Genomic DNA, 17,983 nt, shown 5'->3' with positions numbered 1-17,983 from the left:
TGGTAGGGAACTTGCTTTTTGACTTTGAGTGCTGTCGACAGGCAATCCACAGCAATCAGTCAATGCAGTGTAGCAGAAAATATCCTCGGTAGCGATAATGGCTTGATAAGGTGATATGCAGTTTTTATGAATGGCTGTATCCAAGCAGCATCAGGTGATGCTATGGTGGCTTAGAAATTGTCAGGGACTTTTACCTGTTTTCCATAACTCTAGCCGTGTGCCCTCCTTTTTGAGGCAATACAGAGATCATCCTTTATAAAAAGGTCCTCTCCAGTGCTTTGGCACTTGGCCTGGGAAAACATGCCTACTTCAGGAATCCCTGGACACATGCCTCATGATTATAAGAGAGAACACTACAAAACTCATGTATTTTCAGGAAATATGTTGATAATGTTTATTCTTAACTTTGGCTTGATAGGAAGCATCATTCTTTACTAGACATAAACTACTAGCACCTTCGAAATATAGTAAATCACTTTGCAAGAGCAAGAAGAGATTATATCTACGTGTTTATAACAACCCTATGAAACAGATACTGTCAGTATCCCACTTTAAAGATGAAGCAATTTCCTCCTTTTGTAGAGAGCTACAAAAAAAAAAAAAAAAAGAAAGATGAAGAAACTTGAGTATAGGGAAGTCAGGTGAGTTGCCTAGGGTCTAGAGCCTATACTTTAAATCACCAGGCTTCACTTTGCATCATGTTTCTAAAGCCCTAACAACATGCTTATTGTTACCAGAGAATTGATGAATATTATGAAAATGAGGTAGGACACTGGCAGGACTTTTTTTCTGGTCACAACCCTGCTGACCAAAACAGGATCTGATCCAGACAGGATAAAGTGAAGAAACTGGCAGGAACCAGCAGATGGCAACAAAAGCCATCCCTAGCTGCCCTCATTGCTTATTGGCGTAAGATACTCCCACCAGTGCCATCACAATGACTGGAAAGTGACCACTCATTTCCATGGCAATGACTCAGAAGTTACCACCCCTTTCTAGAAAGTTCTAATTTACCCATTCCTCAATTTACATTGACCCACTCCTTAATTTGCATGTAATTGAAATTGGGTTTACATGAATATAAATACAACTGACAGGAACCCATGCATTGCTGACTCTGGACACACTGCCTATGTGTTAGCCCTGCTCTGCAACTGTTCAATAAAAGATTGCTGTCTAACACCACTGGCTTTCCCTTGAATTCTTTCCTGAGAGAAGCTAAGAACCCTCCTGGGTTAAGCCCCAGTGTTGGGGCTTCTCTGTCCTGCATCAAAAGGAAATGCTCAGAGAGCTTAGAAAATTTATAACTGGAGGTCCTACCCTGTTCTGAAGGGGATGAGGATGGTCTTTCAGCAGAAGTGATGTTGAAATCGAGACCTTCAGGGTGAATATAATTTGTTCTGGAAAAAAATAAAAGGTTTCCATTAGAAAAGACTACACTACACATTTTAACCCCTGGAGGGATATGCTGTTGTGATGCAGGAACCGAGAAGTCCAGAATGGTGACCTGCAGAGAAAGGAGGGTGGGAGATGAGCCTGGAGAGATAGGCGGGAGCCAGAGGGGAGAGAACTTCAAAGGTCATGGTTCTAATTTTGTACTTTACTTTGAATACAAATAAAAAGCGACTAAAGAAAATTAAAAGCAGATGAATTATATGATCAGATGTGAGTTCCGAAGGGATCATTCTGGCTACAAAGTGATTGAGAGACAAGAGATGGAAATAAGGAGTCTACTGAAAGGCAATTGAGAGCTAGTGGCTTGGGCATGAGAAAGAACTGTGAGTAGTGTATTGATTAAATAAATTTTTAGGAGGTAGAACTGGCAAGATTTGATAGTAGAGGGAATATACAAGATTAGAGAAAAGTAGCTCCCAGTCTTGTACACTGTGCCAGGCTTATTACATTTAATAAAGTAATATTAAAGAGACATAAACCCATACACACTTTAAAATCTCTAACAGTTAGGAAATGACTAAGCAAACTCTTTGCTCTATTAAGTAATATATCATCATTAATTAATATGTTTATAACAGTTATAAGATATGCAAAAGATATATCATTTAATTTCAGGTGAATAATAAGTGTATGATGATAAAAGTGTAACAGTAGTCTGATTTAAAATATGCTGCAAACATAAAGTATCAAAATCCAATACACAGGGAAGGATCAGGAAAGAATTTATACCAGTTGCTGTAGTTGATACTGGCTTCATGAGTAATTTCTTCTTCTTTGCTTATTTATTTATTTATATTTATTTATTTTATTTATTTATTTTTATTTTTGAGACATTCTGTCACCCAGGCTGTAGTGTAGTGGCATGATCTCAGCTCACTGCAACTTCCATCTCCTGGGTTCAAGAGATTCTCCTGTCTCAGCCTCCCAAGTAGCTGGGATTACAGGCATATGCCACCACACCCAGCTAATTTTGTGTATTTTTGTCAGAGAAGGAGTTTCACCATGTTGGTCAGGCTGGTCTCAAACTCCTGACCTCAGATGATCATCACCATACCATATTTAATGACAGTATATTATACCAGTATATGGTACAAATTATCTAACCAACTTATTATTGGATAGATATGTTGGTTCCAATTTTTTTTGCTATTTTAAATAAGCTATAGTGAATAACCTTCCAGCTATACTTTTGTGTCTATTCTTGATGATTTCTGTAAGAGAGTTTTGCATTTAAGTATTAATGCATCATAAGCACATTCAGTAAACATTTATGGAGCATGTGAAATGCACAATTTTGGGGAATCCTAAACATAAAAGACATCAAATTTTCTTGCAGAAAAGTCTCAATATAATAAGGGATCCAGAAAAATATTTACAAGTTAGAAAACTGAATTTTTGATTAAACAAATATTGGTTTCAACTGTCTGCATTTTAAAAAAAATCACAATAGCTTTTTTATTTGAATAAAATTTTATTAGGTGTGAAGTTTACTACAGGGTGGCACTAATACATTTCTATTTGTTTGTGGACATGTTAATGAGCAGTTTCTTCTCTGATCTATTTTTAGTGAGTTATAACTGGAAAAATAGGTTTCATTTGACATTTTAAAAAATTAGATTACATTAAAATATAACCACAAAGCAGGATTTTTATTTAACACTCAAGTATTACATATGTTTTTATAACCACAGAGCCTGACAAGTGATTTGCTTTTTTGAAATCTGAACTCACATTACTGAACATAATGTGCATGTATGTGTGTAAATTTATGGACATATGAGGATGAAATAACTAATTTACAGAGTTAGGTTTACTTTCTGACCTAGTGTCTAACTGAAATTTCAGGTTCATATGTTTGTTTTTTTAAGAGATCGGTAAGAGGGAGGGACCAAGATGGCTGACCAGAAGCAGCTGCAGTTGGAGGCTCCCACCAAGAAGAAAGAAAAAGGTGAGTGAATCCTGCACTGTCAACTGAGGTATCCAGGTTTTCTCACTGGGACTGACTAGGTGGTTGGCATGACCCACAGAGAGCGAGGAAAAGGAGGGTAGAGCAATGGTCCACCTGGTAGCCACATGGGGCAAGGGAAGCTCCCACCTCCAGCCAAGGTAGGCAGTTAGTGATTCTGCTACCCCACCTTGGAAACCATGCTGATTCCAATGATCTTTGCAACCACAGGTCAGGAGATCCCCTCATGAGCCCACGCCACCAGAGCCTTGGGTCCCAAGTGCAGAACTGTGCAGATTCTCTATGGCTGCTCAGCTCAAGACTGTTTAAGGCTACCCAGTTCTCAGGGGGAGGGGCAACCATCATCACTGATGCCTAAGAAAATTGAGGAGACTGAGAAGTTTGGACCCAGGAGGAATTCCCCGTAATACAGCACAGCAGTTGTGGCAGATTGTGGCCAGATTGCCTCTTTAGGCTAGACCCTGATCCATCCCTGCTCAACGGGTAGGGCCTCCCTGCAGGAATTTCAGCAACTCCAGCCAGGGGTTTCCTGACAAAACTCTGATCTTTCTGGGATGGAGTGCCTGTGGGGAGGGGTAGCTGTGATCTCCAGAGATCAGCAGACTTAGTCTTTCCTCCTGCTGGCTCTGAGGAATCCAGACAGTCTGGACAAGTGGGATTCCCCCCAGTAGAGTGCACCCCCTCTGCCAAGGGGCAGCCAGAGTGCTTCATTAAGTGGGTCCCTGATCCCATGCCTCCTGACTGGGTGAGACCCCCCAACAGGGTCACCAGACACTTTATACAGTAGCACTTCTGCTGGTATCAGGTTGGTGCCCTTCTGGGACAGAGCTCCTAGAGGAAGGAGCAGACACCCATCTTTGTTGTTCTCCAGCCTCCTTGGGTGACACCTCCAGGTGTGAGAAGGACCCAGGTGAATAGGGTCTGGAGTGGACCCCCAGCAAACTGCAGTAGCCCTATGGAAGAGGGACTTGACTATTAAAAGAAAAATAAACAGAAGGCAACAAAAACAACAGGGTCAAAAAATAGTCCCCACAAAAACCCCATCCAAAGGTCAGCAGCCTCAAAGATCGAAGCTAGATAAACTCATGAAGATGAGAAAGAATCAATGAAAAGACTCTGCAAACTCAAAAAGCCAGAGTGCCTCTTCTTATCTGAGTGATCACGACACCTCTCCAGCAAGGGCACAGAACTGGGAGGAGGCTGAGATGGATGAACTGGCAGAAGTAGGCTTCAGGAGGTGGGTAATAACGAAGTTTGCTGAGCTGAAGGAGCATGTTCTAACCCAATGCGAAGAAGCTAAGAATGATGATAAAACTTTACAGGAACTGTTAACCAGAATAACCAGTTTGTAGAGGAACATAAATGACCTGATGGAACTGAAAAATACAACACAAGGACTTCACAATGCAACCACAAGTATCACTAGCTGAATAGACTAAGCAGAGGAAAGAATTTCAAAGCTTGAAGGCTGTCTTGCTCAAATAAGACAGTCAGACAAGACTAGAGAAAAAAGAATGAAAAGGAACAAACAAAACCTCGGAGAACTATGGAATTATGTAAAAATACCAAACTATGGCCGATTGGGGTACGTGAAAGAGACGGGGAGAATGAAACCAAGTTGGCAGGGAGAATGAAATCGAGTTGGAAAACATACTTCAGGATATCATCTTGGAGAACTTCCCCAACCTAACAAGACAGGCCAACATTCAAATTCAGGAAAATCCAGAGAAGCCCAGTAAGATACTCCATGAGAAGATTAGCCCCAAGACACATAATCATCAGATTCTGTAAGGTTGAAATGAAGGAAAAATGTTAAGGGCAGCCAGAGAGAAAGACCAGGTCACCTGCAAAGGGAAACCCAAATGCAAAAGGCATGAAATCGTAACAGTCTCTCAGACCACAGCACAAATTAGAACTCAAGATTAAGAAACTCACTCAGAACCACACAACTACATGGAAATTGAACAATCTGCTCCTGAACGACTCCTGGGTAAATAATGTAATTAAGGCAGAATCAAAAGTTCTTTGAAACCAATGAGAAAAAAGAGACAACATACCAGAATCTCTGGTATGCAGCTAATGCAGTGTTAAGAGGGAAATTTATAGCACTATGTGTCCACATCAAAAAACTAGAAAGATCTTAAATTTATACTCTAACCTCATAACTAAAAGAACTACAGAACCAAGAGCAAACAAACCCCAAAGATAGCAGTTGACAAGAAATAACCAAGGTCAGAGCAGAACTGAAGGAAATAGAGACATGAAAAATCCTTCAAAAAATCGATGAATCCAGGAGCTGTTCTTTTGAAAAAAATAAAATAAAATAAACTACTAGCTGGACTAATAAAGAAGAAAAGTGAGAAGAATCAAGTAGACACAATAAAAATTGATAAATAGGATATCACCACTGACTCCTGAAAACTAAACAACCATCAGAGAATAGTATAAACACCTCTATGCAGATAAACTAGAAAATCCAGAAGAAATGGATAAATTCCCAGACATATGCCTCCTCCCAAGATTGAACCGGGAAGAAGTCGAATTCCTGAATAGACCTATAACAAGTTCTGAAATTGAGGCAGTAATAAATAGCCTACCAACCAAAAAAAAAAAAAAAAAAAAAAAAAAAAAGCCCAGGACCAGATGGATTTACAGCTGAATTCTACCAGAGTTACAAAGAGGAGCTGTTACCATTTCTTCTGAAACTATTCCAAGAAATTGAAAAGGGGGGACTCCTCCCTAGTTCACTTTATGAGGCCAGCATTATCCTGGTACCAAAACCTGGCAGAGATCAACCAAAAAAGAAAACTTCAGGACAATATTCCTGATGAACATCGATTCAAAAATCCTCAATAAAATAGTGGCAAACTGAATCCAGCAGCATATCAAAAAGCTTATCCAGCATGACAAGTCAGTTTCATCCCTGGGATGCAAGACTGGTTCAACATATGCAAATCAATAAATGTGATTCATCACATAAACAGAACTAAAGACAAAAACCATATCTCAATAGATGCAGAAAAGGCCTTTGAAAAAATTCAGCATCCATTCATGTTAAAAACTCTCAATAAACTAGGTATTGATGGAGCATACCTCAAGATAATAAGAGCCATCTGTGACAAACCCACAGCCAGTATCATACTGGATGAACAAAAGCTGGACACATTCCCCTTGAAAACTGGCACAAGGCAAAGATGCCCTTTCTTACCACTTCTATTCAACATAGGCATAAGTTCTGGCCAGGGCAATCAGGCAAGAGAAAGAAATAACGCATATTCAAATAGGAAGAGGGGAAATTAAACTGTCTGTGTTCGCAGATAACATGATCCTATATTTAGAAAACCCCATCATCTCAGCCCAAAAGCTTCTTAAGCTGATAAGCAACTTCAGCAAAGTCTCAGGATACAAAATCAGTTTGCAAAAATTACAAGCATTCCTATACGCCAACAATAGACAAGCAGAGAGCCAAATGAATGAATTCCCATTCACAATTGCTACAATAAGAATAAAATACCTATGAATACAGCTAACAAGGGACATGAAGGACCTCCTCAAGGGGAACTACAAACCACTGCTCGAGGAAATCAGAGAAGACATAAACATTCCATGCTCATGGTTGGAAAGAATCAATATCATGAAAATGGCCATACGGCCTAAAGTAATTTATAGATTCAATGCTATTTCCATTAAACTATCATTGACATTCTTCACAGAATTAGAAAAATCTACTTTCAAATTTATATGGAACCAAAAAAGAGCCTATATAGTCAAGGCAGTCCTAAGCAAAAAGAACAAAGCTGGAGGGATCACGGTACCTGACTTCAAACTATACTATAAGGCTACAGTAACCAAAACAGCATGGTACTGGTACAAGAAAAGACATATAGACCAATGGATCAGAAATAAGATCACACATCTATGAGCATCTGATCTTTGACAAACCTTATGAAAACAAGCAATAGGGAAAGGATTCCCTATGTAATAAATGGTTCTGGGAGAACTGGCTAGCCATATACAGAAAATTGAAACTGGACCCCTTCCTTACACCTTATACAAAACTTAACTCCAGATGGATTAATGGCTTAAATGTAAAACCCAAAACTATAAAAACCCAGAAGAACATCTAGGTAATACCATTTAGGACATAGGCACAGGCAAAGATTTCATGAAAAAAATGTCAAAAGCAATTGCAACAAAAGCAAAAATTGACAAGTGAGGTCTAATTAAAACTGAAGAACTTCTGCACAGCAAAAGAAACTGTCATCTGAGTGAACAGACAACCTATAGAACGGGAGAATTTTTTTTGCAATCTATCCATCTGACAATGGTTTAATATTAAGAGTCTACAAAGTACTTAAACAAATTTACAAGAAAAAAATAACCCCATTAAAAAGTGGGCAAAGGACATGAACAGACACTTCTCAAAAAAGACATTTATGTGGCCAAAAAACAGGAAAAAAAGCTCAACATCACTGATCATTAGAGAAATGCAAATCAAAACCACAATGAGATACCATCTCATGTCAGTCAGTATGGCAATTATTAAAAAGTCAAGAAACAACAGATGCTGGCAAGGCTGTGGAGAAATAGAAATGCTTTTACACTCTTGGTGGGAATGTAAATTAGTTCAACCATTGTGGAAGACAGTGTGGTGATTCCTCAAAAACCTAGGACCAGAAATACCATTTGACCCAGGAATCCAGTTACTGGGTGTATACCCAAAGAAATATAAATCATTTTATTATAAAGATACATGCATGCCTACATTCATTGCAGCATTATTCACAATAGCAAAGACATGGAATCAACCCAAATGCCCATCAATGGTAGGCTTGATAAAGAAAATGTGGTACCCATATACCACGGAATACTGTGCATCCATAAAAAGGAATGAGATCGTGCCCTTTGCAGGGACATGGATGGAGCTGGAAGCCATTATCTTCAGCAAACTAATGCAGAAATAGAAAACCAAACACTGCATCTTCTCACTTATAAGTGGGAGCTGAACAGTGAGAATACATGGACACAGGGAGGGAAACAACACACAGTGGGACCCGTTTTGGGGCTGGGGAGAGCATCAGAAAAATAGCTAATGCATGCTGGGCTTAAATACCTAGATGCTGGGTTGATAGGTGTAGCAAACCACCATGGCCCATGCTTACCTATGTACCAAACCTGCATGTCCTGCACTTGTATCTCGGAACTTAAAATTAAATTATTATTATTATTATTATTTTAAAGAGACTGAGGTCTGGGTATGTTGCCCAGGCTGGCCTGAAAGCACTCCTCTGACCTTAACTTCTTGAGCGGCTTGGACTACAAGTGCTTACCACCACGCCCGCTTTAATATTTCCTTAAATTAAGGATCCTCAGTAGTCCATTCTGGCTGGCTTATGCCCCATTAAAATCGCGGGGACAGGGAACTTTCAGCAAGTGTACTCTACTAGCTTCTTCCCATCCGTAAATATTCTGATAATGCCCCTGCTGGCGTTTCCTTCCCTCCTGGGCAACCACTGGTCTAGGGGAGCACCTGTTGACAGGCAGTGTCCTCTCCAGTGTGCCTGAATGAAAAAAAGGCTAAATGCCATCTCTTTTAGGTATATCTTTTGAAAATCATTTAAAGTGATTACTCTAAACAGTTATGATATTTCATAAACTAACATTAAAAAACTAGTTAAAAAATTAAAAATAAATTTTAAAAATAATTAATGGTATACATAGACATAAATTCTTTAAATAGAATTGGATTACAAATCTTCCTTTGCTTAATTTAAAGGAAATAAATGTTTCTGAAATGGTTTTAACCTAGATGTTTTATTAGTCCATCGTCACGGATTAATTTTAAATGTCTTTAGAAACAAATTTGTTAATTCATTATTCTGTACTTTACATTCCTTTATTATAAGAAAAAATATGCTGAGAAAATGTTCATTGTGCTTTAAGTTAATGAATTGCACTGAAGGGTTATATTATTGGAGAGATGATTTTAGGTTAGTGCACATAATATTTTTTTCTTGATTGTCTTTTTTAAAAACGGCATTATTGACTGGGTGTGGTGGCTTACAACTGCAATCCCAACACTTTTGGAGGCTGAGGTGGGAGGATTTCTTGAGGCCAGGAGTTCAAGACCAGCTAGGACAACATAGGGAGACTCTGTCTCTACAAAAAATAGAAGTACAAAAATTATCTGAGCATGGTGGCTCACACCATTGATCCCAGCTACTTGGGAGGCTGAGTCAGGAGGACTGCTTGGACCTGGGAGGTCGATGCTGCAGTGAGCTCTGATTGTGCATTGCACTTCAGCCTCAGTGACTAAGAGAGAACTTGTCTCAAAAATCAAACAAACAAAAAGCTCCCCAGCATTATTGAGGTATAACTGACATGCAGTAAACTATACATATTTAAAGTGTACAGTTTGAAAAGTTTGGACAGATGTATACACTATTTCCTCTAGTGACTTTTAAAAAGAAAGTTTTAAATTTTGATAAGAGGTTCAATTTATTAATTCTTTCTTTCGTAGATTATGCTTTTAGTGTTGTATCTAAAAAATCATTGCCTAACTCAAAATCACAAAGACTTTATCCTATGTTTTCTTCTGGAAATGTAATAGTTTTAGGCTTTACATTTGGGTGTATGGTCCATTTTGATTAATTTTTGCATAAAGTGCAAGGTATGGATAAAAGTTCTTTTTTTTCATGTGGATATTCAGTTGTTCTAGCAGTATTTTTAGAAAAAAAATCCTTTCTCCACTAAATTGCATTTACATCTTCGGGCAAAATCAGTTGACTATGGATTCTCTTTTGTGTTCCATTGATTTATTCATCATTGCAATGCAAATATTACACTGTCTTGATTAATGTAGCTTTATACTAAGTCCTGCAATCACATAAGTCATCTTTGTCCTTTTTTAACATTGTGTTTGGTCTTTGCATTTCAATATGAATTTTAGAATTGGATTGTTAATTTCTACAAAAAATGTTGATATTTTGTTTGAGATTGCCTGGAATCTGCAGATCTATTTTTAAAGAATTGACATCTTAACAGTATTGATTCTTTGGACCCTTGAACAATGTGTACCTCTCCATTTATTTAGATCTTTAATTTCCCTCAGAAATGTTTTGTAGTTTTCAGTGTACAGGACTTGCACATATTTTAATGGATTTTTCACCTTTTCACATTTTTATGTTATTGTTAATTATGTTGCTTTATGATTTCAGTATCTGATTATTTATTACTACTATATAGAAATACAGTTGCTTTCTGAATATTGACCTTGTATCAGGCCTAAATCACTGCTAAATTCACTGGTTAGTTTAGCAGTATTTTTGTAGATTTTGTTGGATTTTCTGCATAAATGATCATGTTGCCTGTGAATAAAGTGTTATTTCTTTCCAATCTGAATGCCTTTTATTTTCTGTCTTGACCTATGACCTGGTTAGAACCTCCAGTACAATGTTTAATACAAATAGTTAAAGCAGTTATGTCAACAAGTATGCTTTTCTTGTTTCTGATCTTAAGCTAAAGCATTCTCATGTTTCATTATTAAGTATAATGCTAGCTGTAGAGTTTTTATCAGGTCGAGAAAGCTCCTTTCTATTCCTAATTTGCTAAGAATTTTTATCTTGAATGGATGTTTGGATTTTGTGAAATCTTTTAAAATGTCTGTTAAGATGAATATGTATTTTTTTGTTTTCAATCTGTTAATATGATGATTAATACTAATTGATTTTTCATCTTTTATTTTAAAATTTTAAATTATTTTTAATTGACAAATTAAAATTGTATAAATTTATGGTATACAATATGATGTTTCAAAATATATATGCATTGTGAAACGGATAAATCAAGATAATTAACGTATGCATTACTCACATACTTACCATTTATTTGTGTAGTCATTGAATTTTTTTCTTTTTTGTAGAGACAGCAGCTCCCTATATTGTACAGGCTGGCCTCAAGGGATCTCCCACCTCGGCCACCCAAATTATTGGGATTACAGGCATGAGTCACAATGCCTGGACTGTCACTGATTTTTGAATATTAAACTAATCTTCATGACTAGGATGAATCTCACTTGGTCATGGTATAGTATCCTTTTTATAGTTGTTTGATTTGCTTTTCAAAAATTTGTATTATAATTTTTGTATCTATGTTCATGAGGGATACTGGTCTATATTTTTATTGAAATATCTTTGTCAACATTTTGGTATCATGGTAATGCTTATATGAAAGACTTGGTAAGTATTCCCTCCTCTTTGATTTTCTGAGAGAGTTTTGTAGAATTGGTATTATTTCTTCCATAAGTATTTGGTAGAATTTACAGTGAAGACACCTTGGCCTGGAGATTTCTTTGTGGGAAGGTTTCTAGCTACAAATTTAATTTTTAAAATAAAGTCATGGCTATTCAGGTTATCTATTTCCTTTTTAGTAAACTTTGGTTACTTCTGTCTTTTAAGGAAATGTGTATATTGCATCTAGGTTGTCAAATTTATTGGCATGAGATCATATATATTTCCTTATTTTTCACCATCTGTAGAATCTTAGTTATATTATCTCTGTCACCCCCAGTATTGGTAATTTGTGTTTGCTCTCTTTTTTCCTACTCAGTTTGGCTAGAAGTTTACCAATTTTATTGATCTTCTTAGGAAATCAGCTTTGGGTTTCACTAATTTTCTCTTATATTTTGCTTTTTTCAACTTCATTGATTTCTGCTGTGATTTTTATATTTCCTTTTTTCTGCTTACTTTGGGTTTCATTTACTTTTCTTTTTCTAGTGTCTTAGAATGAAAACTGGAGGTCACTGACTTGAGATTTTCCTTCTTTTATAATAGAGGCCTTTGGATGCTATTTACCTCTAAATTTTACGTTAGCGGTGTGGAGGCAGAATAATGCCCCTCCCCAGAGGTGTCCATACTATAATTCCCAGAAGCTGTAAATATATTACCTTACATGTCAAAAGGGATTTTGCAGAAATGATTAAGTTGAGGATTTTGAAATGAGGAGAGTATTCTGGATTCTCTAGGTGATGCCAATTTAATCTCAAAAGTTCTTCTCGGCCGGGCGCGGTGGCTCAAGCCTGTAATCCCAGCACTTTGGGAGGCCGAGACGGGTGGATCACGAGGTCAGGAGATCGAGACCATCCTGGCGAACACCGTGAAACCCCGTCTCTACTAAAAAACACAAAAAACTAGCCGGGCGAGGTGGCGGGCGCCTGTAGTCCCAGCTACTCGGGAGGCTGAGGCAGGAGAATGGCGTGAACCCGGGAGGCGGAGCTTGCAGTGAGCTGAGATCCGACCACTGCACTCCAGCCCGGGCTACAGAGCGAGACTCCGTCTCAAAAAAAAAAAACAAAAACAAACAAACAAAAAAAAAAGTTCTTCTCAGTGGGAGGCAGAAGGGTCAGAGTAAGAGGAGACGTGATGAAGGAAGCAGAGGTTGGAGTGGTGCAACTGCTGGTTTTCAAGATGGAAGAGAGACCCAAGATGAGACAATTGGGCAGCCTGTATAAGCTGGAAAAGACAAGGAAATGATTCTCACCTGGTACCCCTGGAAGGGACACAGCCCACTTGACACTTTGATTTTAACCCAGAGAGACTTCTAATCTCTAGAAATGTATGACAATAAATTCATGTAGTTTTAAGCCACTATATTTGTGATAATTTGTTAGAGCAGCAATAGGAAACTCATATATGTGGCATTGCCCAAATTTTGGTATGTTGTGTGTTTATCTTCAGTCAATTCAAAACACTTTTAAATTTCCCATTTGATTTCATCTGAATCCATTGATTATTTAGTAGTGGGTAGTTAGAGGGATTCTGTAGATTTTCCAGATATCTTTCTGTTATTGATTTCTTATCCAATTCCATTGTGGTCAGAGCACATATTTTGTATGTCTTGAATCCTTTTAAACTTATTGGGACTTGTTTTATGACCCAGAACATAATTTGTTTTGGTAAAACATCAAGTATACTTGAAAGGAATGTGTGTTCTTTTGTTGTTGGGTGGAATATTCTATGCATGTCAAGTTGGCTGAATTGCGTTGCTCAAATCTATATTCTTACTTATTTTCTGTCTACTGGTATCATTTATTGAGAGAGGGGTGTTCAAATCTCTGATTATAGTTTTAGATTTGCACAGTCATATTTACAACTATATGTGTTTTCTGATTAAATGACCTCTTTATCAATATGAAATTACCTTCTTTATTCCTGGTAATTGTCTTTTCTCTGAAATCGACCCTGTTTGATACTAATGTAGCCATGTTAACTTTCTTCTGAGCTTTTTTATGTAATCAGATAACCTCTCAATTGGGATATTTAGACCATTTGCTTTAATGTGACTATTGATATTGTTAGGTTTAAATGTCATCTTGCTGTTTGTTTTCTATTTACCCTATTTATTCTTTGTTCCCTTTTTCTGCCTTGTTTGGTTTTTTAAAAAAATGATTCCATTTTATCTCCATTGTTGGCTTATTAACTGTAACTCTTTATGTTCTTTTAGTTGTGGCTTTAGCATTTGTTGTCTATATCTTCAATTTAATAGTCTACTTTTCAAGTGATACTGCAATACTTCACATAGAGTATAAGAACTTTAAAACTGTATACTTCTTTTTCTCCCTTCTCATCTTTTGTGCCTTTGTTTTCATATATTCTGCCTCTACATATGTTATAAATCCAACAATATGTTGTTTTTATTTAGTATTGCTATTTATAGTTTATTGGTATTATTATAATAAATTATCTTTTAAAATGACTTAAATGCTAAGAAAAAATCTTGTATATTTACTCTTGTGATGAACATTTATAGTGTTCTTCAGAAACCTGTGGATGAATATTTCCATTTGCTATCATTTTACTTCTGCCTAAAGAGCTTCCTTTAACATATAACATAAAGGAAGTATTGTACGTAGTATTTACATAATATATTTCTGCTGGTTTTAATTCTTTCAGCTTTGCATCCCTGGAAAAGTTTTTGTTCCATCATTGTTTCTGAAAGATACTTTCACTGGGTATAGAATTCTAGGTTGATAGGTTTTTTTTTTCTTTCGGTACTTTAAAATTTTTGCTCTGCTGCCTTTTCACTTGCATTGCTTCTGATGGTAAATCTACTGTCATCCTTATCTTTGCACCCCTATCTTTGTACATATCTTCTTTTGTTTGGGCTGCTTTTGAGATTTTGTCTGTATCACTGGTATTGAACATTTTATTATATGTGCCTTTTCTTCATGTTTATTCTTGTTAGTGTTTGTGAATCTCTTTGAATCTGAATTTATGGTTTTCATCAAATTTGAAAAAAGATTAGCTTTTATTCCTTCAAATATGTTTTCTTTTCCTCGTCCTTTCCTGGGACTCTAATTACACATTTTTATGTCACCTAAAGTTGTTTGACAGCTCACTGATTCTCTTTTCATTTTAAAAATACATTTTTTCTCCCAATGTTTCCTTTTGAGTAGTCTCTCTTGCTATGTGTTCAAGTTAACTGATCTTTTCTTCTGCTATTATGTATGTCTAATCTACTATTATCACATTCCATGTTTTTTTCTTCTCAGAATTGTAGGTTTCATCTTTAGCAGTTCACATTTGGATTTTGGAAATGAGATTTTGGTTTTGGATCTGTTTTATGGGTATGTTTTCAACTTATGGAATACAGTTATAGTAATGGTTTTAATGACCTTCTCTACTAATTCTAACATCTGTGTCAGATATGAGTGTATTGTAATTGATGGATTTCTTTTCCCTCAATGTGAGCCTCTTTTCCTGCTTTTTTGCATACCTGCTAATTTTGGTTAGGAAGACAGACATTGTGAATTTTACCTTGTTAGTTGCTAGTTATGTTCATATCTTGAGCTTTGTTCTGGATTGTGATTAAATTACTTTGAAACTGGTCCATTTTGGTCGTGCTTTTAAGATATGTTAGGTAGGACCAGAGCAGCATTTAGTCTAGGACTAAATTCCCCACTTTTGAGGCAAAGCCTTCTGAGCATTCTGCCTATTTTCCTGTGAATGTGAGGTTTCCCTGTCTGGCTAGTGAGAATAGGCACTACTGTCAGACTTAGGTAGCTTCTTTAGACCCATGCACTGCTAGTTCTCTGCAGAATACTTCAGAGGAACCCTCTGTAGATCTCCAGAGTTATCTATCTGTATAGCAGATGTCTGTCTCTCTCCTGTAATCTGTCCTGTGAACTCCCTGCACTTCCTGGTAATCTGTTTGTGTTCTTTTTGGACTCTTAGTTCTTCAACTCGGGGAATCTGCCAGTCCCCACCTGAGTTCCTCCTCCTGGTGCATGATCTGGAAACTCAATCACATACACACTTCATTTGTTTTGTATCTCTTAGGGATCACTGTTCTTTGTTTCTTGATGTGCAGTATCTTGAAAACTGTTGTTGTATATACTTTGTCTGTTTGCTTGGTTATTTCAACCAGGAATATAAATTTGGTCCATGTGACTCCATCTTTTCCAGAGTGAAATTTCTACTTCAAGTGTTTATGAAAAGGTTTTTTTAGTTTTGCCATATGATTTTCTATTTGAATTTAGGCAGTAATCTAAATTGTACTTTAGATTAAGAAGGGAATGAATTACTTTATGTCAAATACATATTTATATAAAGAAATATTTTACATACAAAAGGTGTATTGTAAATAAAATAATTAACTTTTGTGTGTTTTCATAGTTTGGTTAGAAAAGTAATTATTTTGATTTATTAGCAGCTGTAAGTCTAATAATAAAAGTAGCAGTAATTTTACACTTTTAACTATATTACAGTAAAAGTTATTTTTTGAAATTAAAATATATATGTCTGGAGGTCATGCTAAATACATTTTAAACTGCATATAATTATGGTTTTTTAATACTGCAGATTATTAAAGCTAAATAAGTCTTATGTAAAGACTTAAGAAATTTTCCGAAGTAACTATCACTTACTGATTGTATACTTTGTGACAGGTACTTCATACAATTATTTTTTATTCTCATAATGTATTTATTGAGTAGATATCATTATCCTTATTTGAGAGATGAGGAAACTGATATCTAATAGGGTTATATAATTTGCCAAAGTTACAGAGTAAGTTAAATGATACAGCCTGGATTTAAACAGGTCAGATAACTAAAACCCAGAGTATTTTATTATGCCATACTGGTCAAAATTCTCAACTCTATAAAGAACTTCCAATTATTAAGATTTTTAAAAATGTGTTTTAATAATGAATTTGTTGGTTAGTTTTAGCTTATTAACATACCAAACAGGAGAGTAATATTTTATAAATTTTATCTCCTGTAATATAACGATCATTTAATGTCACACTTCAAGTCTGATTATAAGTCACATTTTGAAACACTCTGCAGTTTCCATAGTGCTTTCACATAGTTTTATGTATTAATTCTCATAGCCACATGGGTATGTCATTAACCTCATTTTACTCAAACTTTACCACCTGGTCTAGGTTCCCATTATTCTTAGATGAGTGTTTTTTCTATGATTCCAAGCTAGCCTTTTTGTGTCATTAACTTATTTTATTAAAACAAACAAATAAGCAAAACCAAAATGACATTGATATACAACCAAATCATTTTCCCTGTTTTTATCATAATACCTTTAAAAATAAAGTTTTATTTGTAATATATTCTTTTTATATTTGAGCAGATATTAAAACATTTTTCTCACTATAGTTATGCCAGGTTTTGATTTGCTTTGCAGTCTTGCAGGCAATCTCACTGAATGTGGTACTCAGAGTACTGGTGGAATATTCACCGATTATCATTTGGTGCCAGACTGATAGGAAGCAATATGTGTGTGTGTGTGTGTATATATATATACACACACACACATATATAATATATACATTTAATAAATTTTATTGTTCATTTATTAAGCTGTATTTAAGTAGTGCCCATTTAAAAATATCTTTGTATTGTGAAACACAAGCAGATTTTATATCCTAGTCATTATTATCTAATTAGGATCCAGAACTAAGTTGTAGGGGAATTTTTTTTTTTTTTCTTTGAGATGGAGTCTCACTCTGCTGCCCAGGCTGGAGTGCAGTGGCGTGATCTCGGCTCACTGCAACCTCCGACTCTCTGGTTCAAGTGATTCTCCTGCCTCAGCCTCCCGAGTAGCTGGGATTACAGGCACGTGCCACCATGCCCAGCTAATGTTTGTATTTTTAGTAGAGACGGGGTTTTCCCATGTTGGCCAGGATGATCTTGATCTTCTGACCTCGTAATCTGCCCACCTTGGCCTCTCAAAGTGCTGGGATTACAGGAATGAGTCACCGCCCCTGGCAGTAGGAGAATTCTTTAAGGTGTCTTAAAGATCATACTTCCTCAAAATAATATGCAATGTTTTTGTATGCCTATTATAATATTATGATGTCTAACTTATTATCAGTGTTTGTTGTTATTAAACCATTATTATATCTGTTATGGGTTGAACTGTGCCCCCCCAAAAGAATATAGTATGTTGAAGTCTTAACCCCCAGTGCCTAAGAATATGACCTTATTTGGAGATAGGGTCTTTAAAGAGGTAATCAAGTTAAAATGAGGTCATTAGAGAGAGCTGTCAT

At 36.4% G+C, this 17,983-nt stretch overlaps 1 long non-coding RNA gene across 1 annotated transcript in view; it reads left to right on the top strand.

Annotated features, from left to right (window-relative positions):
- LOC126955090 (uncharacterized) overlaps positions 1-17,983 on the top strand; it is a 77,383-nt gene that overhangs the window by 14,532 nt on the left and 44,868 nt on the right. Inside the window, exons 3-4 of the long non-coding RNA XR_007725810.1 lie at positions 3,324-3,403; positions 11,343-11,504. This is a non-coding gene — a long non-coding RNA (uncharacterized LOC126955090). The remainder of the gene's footprint in view (positions 1-3,323; positions 3,404-11,342; positions 11,505-17,983) is intronic.

This window comes from Macaca thibetana, chromosome 5, assembly GCF_024542745.1.
Source record: "Macaca thibetana thibetana isolate TM-01 chromosome 5, ASM2454274v1, whole genome shotgun sequence".
Classification (NCBI taxonomy): domain Eukaryota; kingdom Metazoa; phylum Chordata; class Mammalia; order Primates; family Cercopithecidae; genus Macaca; species Macaca thibetana.
Note: the sequence above shows the minus strand (reverse complement) of the source record. Positions and strands in the feature narration are given on the sequence as shown.